The sequence below is a fragment of the Salarias fasciatus genome (assembly GCF_902148845.1).
Source record: "Salarias fasciatus chromosome 7 unlocalized genomic scaffold, fSalaFa1.1 super_scaffold_4, whole genome shotgun sequence".
NCBI lineage: Eukaryota > Metazoa > Chordata > Actinopteri > Blenniiformes > Blenniidae > Salarias > Salarias fasciatus.
In genome coordinates, this window is record NW_021941229.1 from 52,207 (window position 1) to 63,960 (window position 11,754).

Below are 11,754 nucleotides of genomic sequence, written 5' to 3' on the forward strand. Positions count from 1 at the left end.
GTCGTCGTTCCCACCTGCAGCAGCACCTGCATCAACATCTGCTTGGGATTCAGGTCGACTCGGAGCAACGACTGGATCCACGGTGCCCACAGGACCACTTCCTCCAAAAAGTTCCTGCATAGCAGTAGAAGGCCTCCTGTGTTGTTCAAGACAACCACGAACAAACATCTGCAGTGGACTCAAGTATCTCTCAGTCCGTAATCCATGGTTGTTCCACCGATCAGCAAAGTCCAGCAGATCTCGGTCGATTCTTGGCAGATGGTAGTGAAGAGCCCAAATGTTCATGTCACTGTCCGGATCAATCAGGCCTTCCTGTTCCAGAGAGCGGAACAAGGTGTAGTAGACGTTGGTAAGTCCGTGCCAAAGATCACCCCAGAGTCTTTCTATCCGCTGATTGTGAACACTTCGGCCTTGTATCGCACTGCCTCTGTTTGCACCTCTGAAAATGTTCATAATCAAGGCCACTGCCTGGTTCTCGCCTCCTCGGTCGGTCCTGACCCTTGATGGAACTCCATACCGGGAAACAGCATTAATGAAGCAGTCCAGAACAGTGGTGCTTCGGTTGTTTGAGGAAGCCTGAAGGAAGACAACAAGTCGACTGTATCCATCTATTGCCCCATGGATGACAATCCTCCACCTGTAAAACAAATTACATTTAAATTTAGTATCACAGATGTAATTTAATAAAGTAAATATTTTCATTATTTTTGCATATTTAAAGGCACACCATGTAAAATTTTGGAGTACAATTTTTCCTTAAATAAAACAACTTTCCAATGTCAAAACAGAAAATTTAATTTCTGCAGTAAGATATCAAAGTACGCATTTGGGGAAGGAGACTGCCTATTTATAGCTCATATTTGGCTGTCCTGTGCCATGATCTCCATGGAAACGAGTATGCGATGTACCCACTCCCAGTAAAGTTCCAGTCAGGTCTGAGGATAAGGCGTTCAAATGTTCATGTTATTGAGATGTGTTTAGTCATTTAATAATTACAGCTAGTACCATGTTTGTAACATTTTGTTCTGCCTCTGAGTTTTATGAGTGTTTATATGTTAAAGTGGGGTTTTCCTCTGGCGCTCACAACCCCCATTCACACTCACAGGATAAGATAAGCAGAACTGTGTTATTGTAATTCTTTAGTTGGGATCGCCCCAGCTGCAAAGAAAAACTTTGTTCACCACTGTTCTTGGCGCTTTCGCTTGGGGAGACCAGTGCGTGCTGTTACCTTGATGTGATCTGCATTTATTTCATTAAATATGTGGAAAAGATTTCAGACTCAATGGTATTTTTTCATTTTAGTATGATGATATTACAAAAGCATAACGTTAATGTTTTACATATTTTTCATATATAATGAATGATGACTGTTGTGACTATCATATTTATTAGTTGAAAGGTTATGTGGTGTGCCTTTAAATTTGTCTTTGAAAATTTAATCTTTTTCATTTGGACACCATAAAGTGTAAAAATGCGGATAAATGGATATATGTTTTATTTGCTTATAACTTATTTAAATATCAAACAATTGTAATGATTTTATTCTTATAGAAGGTTTTCTGGTTTCTTATGATGTTGGCTGTGTATTATTTTAGAGAAGTTATGTGTATTTCAATAAATATAAACATTGTTGTATATCCATGTTTCTATTACACTAGTACACATATGTTGAGTGCTACAACATTTCTCAATGGTAATCAATATGAAATAAAAACTGGACTATGAATTTAAACAATAAATAATTTTTAAGTCCATTATTGTGTAAGAAGTCTCTCCTTCCAGACGTCAATTTGAGGTATAAACTTACCACATCAAATGTGTGCTTTGCATGCTCCTTATAAATGTATTAGTGGCAAGTCCAACTTGACATTGTGCAATTTTTCTGTAAATTCCAAAGTACCTTATTAGCTTATGGTTCCCATCCAGGTGCCACAGTGAATTGGGTCCTGCAACTTGGTAGGCACGTCGCTCTGGCCTTCTGCACATGGCTCATAGTGCCGCACCAGCTGGGTTGGTCCGAATCATGCTGTCTCTGACCCTGCGTCGCTGGATACGAAGCCCCCTGGCTCGCAAAGCTGCCCTGATGAAATTTGGACCCACTTGGTCATTGCCAGCAACCACTTCCTGCACCAACTCATCCAGGTCATGGTCGGTCATGTCCGTGAATCTGGATCTTGTCATGTTCAATTGTCTGAAGGATAATACAAAATTCCACATGAACAGACTTGTTAGACATATCTGGAAAAAACCCCACCGATCACAAATGTCATACTCCTTAGATAGCATGCCATGCTCCCACGTAGGGCCAAGTATCGATTCAAATTTCAAGATTCGATTCCGATTCTCAGAATCTACAATCAATCGTCTTTGTTTGATTAGATTCAATACGATTTGTCTTATTAAAAAAACAATAAGCATTTATACCAGAGAAGTGTCACGCTGCCCTTACTAATATGCCTGACAGAGCTAGAAAGTTCACACAAACATGCATCTTCCTGTGTTTGATTGATGAAAACACTGTCAACACTACTCACATGAGATATTTTGTCACACAAGAAGACATGACTAAAAGATGTATTGAAAGAATCACTTCCAGGTTTTATTCATCGATTTTCGAGCTGTTCAGGGGATCGAATCACCGATTGTTTTAAACCCAGCCCTACTCCCAGGATACAACCTTGATTTTCCAATTTTAATAATTTTATCATGCCAATTTACCTTAAACGTCTCACCACTGTCGGCACAGAGACATTCAAAATCTCAGCCATGGAATGCACTGTGAAGCCACATCTCCTTAAAAAGGAGAGCTGTTCTGGACTGATGACATAGTGTGGTCGACCTCTTCCATCACTTGGAGCCTGTGGTGCTTGGTAGCTCTGACCACCTGGAAAGAAATTTATAACACTTAATTTACATTATAGTGATGTGAATTATGAAAGTGGAGGTTCGTACATTTTAACAAACACACATGCCATGTACAGTGTTGGGCAAGTAACTCTGGAAAAGTTTGACTACAGCTTCACAGCTGACCAAGGAGCCTCAGTCCTGCATCAGTTTCAATTAATCAATTAGTCTCAATTAATAAATTTAAGCAAAATTCCCAGAAATAGTGATGTTTTTGGTCATGAAAAAGTAACTATAGTCCAGCTATGTAAACAACTATAATGAAATTATTCAATTTTCAAAAGTAAAGTGTTACATAACTTATTTACCAACAAGTAATATGATTACAAGTAGGACATTGACTACTAAGCCATTACTGCCCAACACTGCCCCATCCAGCAAGTTCATTGCAAGGTCTCTATCAATGAGGGACACCCACCTTGCTGTCTTGGCGGATGTGCCATCCTGACCTCATCAATGTATTCACTCAAGTCTCTGAGAATAGCGTCTGCATTTGTTGGTGTCAACATTCTCCCTCTGGCCCACATCAGGCTTCTCTGCACAGTTTCCAATCTGAAACACAAAAAAAATTATAACTATGAACACAGGTAATGCATCTTCACCGGTTGACCTTTTCTGAAACAGCCCGGTTTCCATGTTTCCCACCAAGATTTCACTGTTTAAAGGCAGGAAGTTAGGACAAATCCAGGCTATTGCCGAGCACGGTGCGCCGCCATTTTGCTTTTGTTACTGGCGCATGGTCAGACTTGACCTAGTTCCAAGCAACGATCACTTTTAAAGTATACAGTTCTTAAGGCTTGTGGTATCTTCCTCAGTACTCGTTTCATTACACTTTCAAACACAAAGCAAATGTTTTTATCTGTGCACGATCTTACAGCATATACAGGTTCCTATAGCTTTTTAGCCACTGGCTAACTTTTGGTGCTCTAGATAAATAGTTTTCAATTAGCTTACCGAGTAAGTATCTGCTGGACTGCTTCTGGAGAAGGTTCGTACATGAGAAGTCGGCGTGTACAATCATTTACCACGAATTGGCAACGATTGATAAGCGCTTGCAGAGTAGCTTGTAGCGGCATCTTGAACAACAAAAAAAGTGTGTCCTCTGACGTCATTTAAGGGGCGGTGTTATGATTCCTTTTTATTAAAAATATTAATGTGAATGGAATGTAAAATTATTAATACAAAGAACAAAATAAATCATATAAATAAAACATCAACATTTTATTGTGCGATAATATTATTATGGACAAACAGATGATTGGTTACGCTACACGTGTCAGATTGCATTGCATCTCATAGGTCAATTTTTGGCGCAAAATAAAGCCCGCTTTTTATTGAATATCCACCCTCTTTTTGGTAATTTCTTCATTTCCAATGGCGGGATTGGACAGATTTACACGGAGGATTACATCGCTGCGAGATAGGATAAACAGTCGTTTTCAGGAAATTCTACAGCAGAATACAGAAGACACTGTTGTAGAAGGGTAAGTTATATGTTCTTGTTTTAAAATGTCATCTGTCTTTCTTTATAAAGCAATATTTCCATGTCTGCGCTGGGAAAAGTAATCATTGACAAATAAACTTTCTATTAATCTTTAATGTTTTTATCTTATCTTACAAAAATGAAGAAAATTGCAAGTCCAAATGATGGTACTGGTTATTAATATAAAAACAATTTGGTCGTGCTCCCCTTCGATTACTCCTCGAACCTTACAGATTATTTCTTGGATCCCAAATAGAGTGCAGAAATAAAGCTTCATCACCAGACCTTGCCATCCTCACTCCCAGGCTCTTGGTCAGTCAGTCACCAGTTTCTGTGGGCTCCTCCAGTTATGATTAAAGATGATCAAAAGCTGCATAAACCATTTTACAAGCAAGGTTATATGCATTCATAGTACTTTTTCATATGAGTATCATATGTAAGGAAGCAAGTACTCAAATAAAACGTAAGAATTACCACAATAGATAAAGCTATCATCAGCTTCCTAAGCTGTATTTAATAATATAATGTCATAATAATATAATAAAGTAACTCTTTGAACAGAAGAGTGCAGCATTAAGCTTTTCTAGTGTACAGCCTTCCTACAGGTCAGTTTAACAGTAGCTTTCCTATACAGTATTTCACCATATTCTCATCATCATCGTCCCACCGGCATACATCAGCCCTGTTATTGCTGTTTTCCTTATCGTTACTGTTATTATTATTTAATTTTGTTTTGATTAGTTGATAATGTAATCTATTAACCTAGGCTTCTTTTCAGTTTAACTCGGCTTTTAACTTGTTTTAGTCTGGTATAGAAATTACCTTGTTTTCTGATGTATATATAGGTGATTCTTTAAAAATGTTGGGGTTTATGGAAGAGGGTTTTTCTGAAGGCAAGATCTGATCTACCATCTATTGTATTAATTATTTGTATCTACATCATTATATTAACATTTTAATGTACTTTTTTATTCTGATTGGAGGCTCAACATGTTTCGGACTGGAGGTGGTGGACCAATCCCGAGGCAGAGGGCCACTCCCAGAGAAAGACAGGTCACTTACAGAGTTGCTGTTTTGAGTAATCCCCACCTTACTCGTTTGACAACACCTGCAGGTATGTCAAGTTTATCAAATGTTATTAAAAATCAACAGTATACATTTTGGATCACATTTAAGGTCTTTTTCTCCATCACAGATGCAACTCCGAGTCAAAGCATGACATTCCAACTGAACATGTCTTCTGAAGCCTTCAAACAGGCTATAAAGACAAATGTATCTGGATGTCCAGAAAACTTCGACCTTTGTCGGGTCAATGGTGCCCGTGAAATCATCCCCATTAGTGAGAGTTCCCCGGCCGAGCTGCATTCCAGCAGGATTCTGAACAGGAGTGCCTTATATTTACTGCCAAAGGTTTGTATCCTGTCCATTTAGTGTCTCTTTTGTAACTTTTCCTGTTCCGCTGTCTGTGTTGGCAAGCTTGATGCAAACTGCCACACTTGTGTTTTCTGATTATCGCCGGCACCCAAATATCGGTTGATCTCTACTCTGTACATAAGGTCCTCCACAATACTTTCAAAGTAACTGATACTTTTTTTTTAAGAGCACCTCTCCAAACTCCCAGCCTCCTCCACTACTACCACAGACCAGCCAGCTCGCTGTCGCCCAACCCCAAACTGCACCTCCGCCAAACGGATCTCCTACAACTGGATCTCCTCCACCTGCTCCACCTGCTCCAGAAGAACGAGCTCCATCTTCCACCACTCAGCTCGCTCAGCCACAGCCTCCAATTGACAATCAGCTTTCCAGGTAAGTATTTCTGAATTGGGTGCTGTAAACAAGACATATGGAAAGTTAATATGCAATATTCTGTTCAACCTTTAGGTCATCTGATGTAGCTGATTGCCTGGAAGCATTACGGAACCAGATTCGTTGGGAGGCGCCCTCAGCAAACCAAATCAATGCAATTCGTGGGGAGGAGTTTGATTGTTCCCTTCGGGCCTTTAGAAGGGCAGCATTCGACCCCACTTCAAAAATTGATGTGGTGTTTGTTGACACTGACGGGAATGGCGAGGGTGCAGTGGATGCTGGGGGGCCCACCAGAGAATTTTCCCGCCTCCTAATTGCTGCAATGGAGAATTGCAGTATATTTGAAGGGCCAGAAGGCTGTAAATCACTGGCGCTGGATGTTGTTTGTAAGTACATATTCAGATATAACAAATTTTGGTTTATACTACTTTTTCTTAAATTGTATATCTCAATGCAGCCCTACACAGAAATGCTTACCGGCAGGCTGGCCGCATGGTGGCTGTGTGCCTTCTTCAAGGCGGGGTGTCACCCCATTTCTTTTCCAAGCGGCTGTACCAGCAAGTAGCTGGGGTGCCAGAGGATCCGGGGGCCATTGGAGAGGTGTGGGATTTCACCCTTCGTGGGAAGTTGGAGCAAGTAAGTTCTTTTATTTTTAATTCATTTTCATTATTTGTAGATATTGTTTGATTTTAATATATTTGATTAGTCCAAGGACAAGAAGTCAATGTGTTGTATGATTGTGACTTTTTAGATTGGACAAGCAGACACTCTGGAGGGGCTACGGCAAGCCATCGCTGAAGCTGCTGATGAGTTGGCTCCAATGGGATGTCTGAAAAACGTCACTGCAGTAGAGGACAAAAATGAGCTTGTGCAGGCTGTGGTAGACTTCTACTGCAGTGGACGTCTGCAGGCTGCTCTTCAGCAGTGAGTATGCAGTTTCTGCTAAACAAAATATGTTCCTTCCAGAGGTGGGTAGTACTTAGTTACATTTAGCTAAGTACATGTACTGAAGTAATTACTTTATGTTTCCCCCAATAACATTAAACATCCTCGACATCAGTGTTTCTCAACCGTTTTGGACCGGGACCCCAGCACAACAATTGCTCATGAACCCCATAGGGGTCCCAGCCCCTGGGTTGACAAACACTGCTCAACATGACACTGTGTCAGCTCAGAGGGGTAACCATAGCAACAGGCTCCTTTCAATGTGAGACAGACTGAACAGTTCAAAAACTCATCCATCCCCTCAGCTATTAGGCTGTACAGCAGCTGTTTGAACTGAACTGAGCGACCTGTGTGCTTTATTACTATAGTCAGTAACTATGTATTATATCTATCTCTCTATCTACTCTGTTTTTTCTATCAATCTATATCTATTCTATCTACTTTATTCTGTCTATTCTATTAATCTGTTATATCAATCTATTCTATCTACTCTATCTATTCTATCAATCTATATCTGTCTGTCTATCTATCCATCTTCTCTGTCTATCTTCTCTGTCTGTCTATCTATTCTATATCTGTCGATCTTTCTATCAATTGGAGAGAATAGGGAGGCACTGAAGAGGAACAGAGTGGTGTTGCTTTGCTCCTGAACTTCACTGTAATATTAAACTTCATTATAATAAAGCAAATGTACTTTTGACAAAAATTAGTTACTAGTTGGACAGTAAGGGCCAATCCCAATTCTACCCCTTACCCCTACCCCTTAGCCCTTAGCCCTACCCCTATCACTCTCCTACCCCTTTTAGAATAGGGCTGAGGGGAAGGGCTATCTTTGCAGCACTATGAATTGGGATACCCCTCGGCCCTTTAAGCCCCGCCGTGCTCCTATAACAACAAAAAATTATGGATATTAGAAATGATAGAAATTACATTAGAAATTACTTTTATTTTTTAATAATGGTATTATTATTTACCTTATATTTCTTTTTGAGGTTCTCCCACTTTTTTGAAGCTTGCTGGGCTGTAACTTCCCCTTCCAAGCCATTTTCTTTTATGAATTTCCTAAAGTAATACAGATATATTTATATAAACACATTTTATTACTGACATATTATAGCTTAGACGAATAATATAATTTACTCCCAATGTGTTTTGGCGCTGTATTTTGATTTCAAAAACTTTTCTTCCTTTTTAACCTCTAAACCAGGGGTCCTCAAATACAAATCTTGAAGGTCCACATTTGCTTTTTATATACAAGCATGGGTCCAGACTTCAGCGCCCTGTGGGAGAGGGGGGGGGGGGGGGGGGGGGGGGGGGGGGCGATACCGAGGACTGCCGAGCAGTGCGGTGCGACGGAGCGTGCTGGATTACACCACGCGCAGAGCGGCGCGGTGCAGAACGGTGCTCACACGGAACATGGAGCGTTTAAAGAAAGATTTTTTTTCTTTTCCATACATTTGCCCTGGGTCCGCAGCGAGGTGTGCCGCGGTCCGGTCGTGGACCGCGGTCCGCTAATTGAGGAACCCGGCTCTAAACTGAATCAGCAGTCGGGTTTCATCGGGGGTCCCTGTGTCTAACATATTACGTTAAAAACATGATAAAGGATGACGTTAATTCAGTGATTAGTGCTCTAAAGAAGTTACAAATTCACGATTGGAAACAGAGCTGCGCAGCGCTAAAACGTTAATCCATGACTGGGACACTGTCACGCGAGTTTATCTATAAATTCAGTGAAGCAAATACACTTTTTATAGCTTTTTAAATAGTATACAGAAAGCAATCTTACATTTGTGCGACTCCGTGGTGGGTGCCATGTTGTTTTTTTCTGGCCAATGTGAAACTCCGCCTACCCCTATAGAGAATAGGGAGCATCGATGCAGACTTCGCTGAAAGGGGTGAAATAGCCCTTCCCCTTACCCCTACCCCTATTCAAAAAGGAGAATTGGGATAGCCCTTAAGCCTCGTGAACGCGCATATCATAGGGGTAGGGGTAAGGGGTAGGGGTAAGGGGTAGAATTGGGATTGGCCCTAAGTAAACTTTAAAGGTTGTATAGAGGATTTTCCACAGAGGGAGAAATCCAGTGACTGTTAGTCCTTTTTGAAATGCTGCGCATGCGTGACCCACACCCCCTCCTCCTCTCACTCTCCGGACTTTTTCATACAAGTCTTGTTTTAAGATTAAACATACATTTTCGCCAAATGGCAGCACGTTGTAGCTATGATTAAGAAATATTGTCTCAAGTCTACAGGTGAAAAGGTGTTGATTGCGGCAGCAGAGCTTAGCATGGGGGGAGTGGGGTGGAGCGCATGGGGGAGTGTTGTGCCGACAACAGGAGGGGGGGGTACGTAAAGTGCGTAGGAGCATGACAGTTACGCTAAAAATGTAGAGAGGTTGATTGACACGTTAGAGAACCAATGGATAACGAGGCTACCTCGTTATTGATTGGCTAAAGTAATGTTGATTTTACAACCTCCAGAGTTGATTAATTTTTATTTTATTTTTTGTGATCATGATAAAAACAAGGCTGCTACAGCTTAGTAACACCATTTTTTAGCTTTAATTCATTTTTGTTAGTAATAAAGATCTTCTATACAACCTTTAAAGTGGCACAAGCTTCAAGTGAAAGAAGAAATAAAATAACGTTGCACCTACTTCAGTAAATACATTTCTTTGCTTGACCTACCTCTGGTTCCTACCTTAGGGTTTTTTTTTGTTTGTTTTTTTTCTCCAAATGTGTTATGTCAGTGAAATGTCTTTTATTTTCCAGGTTTCGGGAGGGTCTGTCAACACTGGGCCTTCTGGAGGAGGTCATGCTGAACCCTGAGGGTTTTCAGAAAATCTTCCTCCAAGATGAAACACCACTTACGGCTCAATGCTGACCACCCTGTTTACGCCCGTCCTGAGCCCTCCTGGCTCAAATAGGCGAAGGGCAGAAACCAGAGCGGTGGCCTTCTGGCGAGACTGGCTGCTGGAGGTTGAAGGTAGGTACAGGTAAATTTCCTTCCATTTTTACATATTTTGTAAGTGTAAATTGATATTTTTCCCCATCTATGCACAGGAGGAGAAGCTCCAGTATCACTCGCTGATGTCCTCATTTTTGCAACGGGACTGAAGAAAATCCCAGCTGTGGGGTTCATCCCGCAGCCTGAGCTGCATTTTCTCCCGAACGACACCTCATCACACCTCCCGAAGGCCAACACCTGCAGCTTGACAATCCAAATTCCACTTGGCCTTAATTTTGAGGACTTCAAGGAACAAATGAACTTCGGGATTGGAGGAGCAGAGCAGTTTGGGGAGGCATGAACCGCAGTGTGTTTCACATACTTTTTTTGTTTCTCTTTTGGTTTTTTTTGGTTGTTTTATTTTTTTTTTTGGTTAATTTGGGGTTTTGGTGTGCCTGAGTAGGTGGTTTTTGAGCACTCAGACAACCTGATGGAAAAAGTAAATAACTTTTGAGTGCATGGCTCGATGTCATTTATTTACCATATCAGCTCTTTCACATTATATATTTTTCTGTTTTCATAAATAAGAGACTTAAGTTCAGTAAGCAGAGACATGGAAAAGATTCAGCCAAAAAGGCAAAAGCACTTGTACATTGGCAAGATAGAAACATTGAATTGAAAGTCCTTTATTTGTCCCACAGGGGGAAATTTTAGAGTTACAGCAGCACAACATAGAAAAGAATTGTGAATAATTACAAAGCCCAACCATACATAGAAAAGTTAAATATAGTTTGAATATAAATTTTGGATCGACATAATTAAATAACAGATATAAACAGACCGAAATAATTAAATATTAAACATAATTAAATACTAATTTAAGACAAATGTAAATAAGTACCATATAAGAATTAAATATAATTTACATATAGATCTGAGACATAAATAAATAACATACATTAGCAGATACAAATGAGATATAATTAAGATATGTTTAACACAGACACATGCATACTATGAGAATAAAAGATATAATTAAAATATACATAAGAGACACATGTACAATATATTAGAAAAATGTAAGAAAAAAATATATACACAGGAGTTTCAAACACTAAATGGGTGATGGATGATTGCACATGATAAACATTAAGGTGCAGATTATCTTGACATACATGAGAGTGTGTGTTTTGTCTAGTTGGAGCAGCGCTGGTTGCTGGTTGTAGAGTCTGATGGCAGCAGGGAAGAAGGACCTGCGGTAACCCACCTTCACACACCTGGGGTGACGCAGTCTGTCACTCACACAGCTCTCCAGGGCCCTCTGGGTGTCCTGCGTGGGGTGGGAAACCCTGTCCAGTAGGGATCTCCCACCACCCCCACTGGGTCCAGGGGACACCCCAGGACAGAGCCGACCTTCTTGATCACCCGATCAAGCTTCCTCCTGTCAGCAGCTGAGATGCTGCTGGCCCAGCAGACCACTCCATAGAAAATGCCTGAGGCCACCACAAAGAAAGTCTTCAGGAGTGGCCCTTGCACCCCAAAAGACCTCAGCCTCCTGAGCAGATAGAGTCTGCTCTGGCTCTTCTTGTAGACAGCCTTGCTGTGGTGTGACCAGTCCAGCTAATTGCTGAGGTGAGACTCCACTCGGTCAATGTCCCTGCCCTGGATGTTCA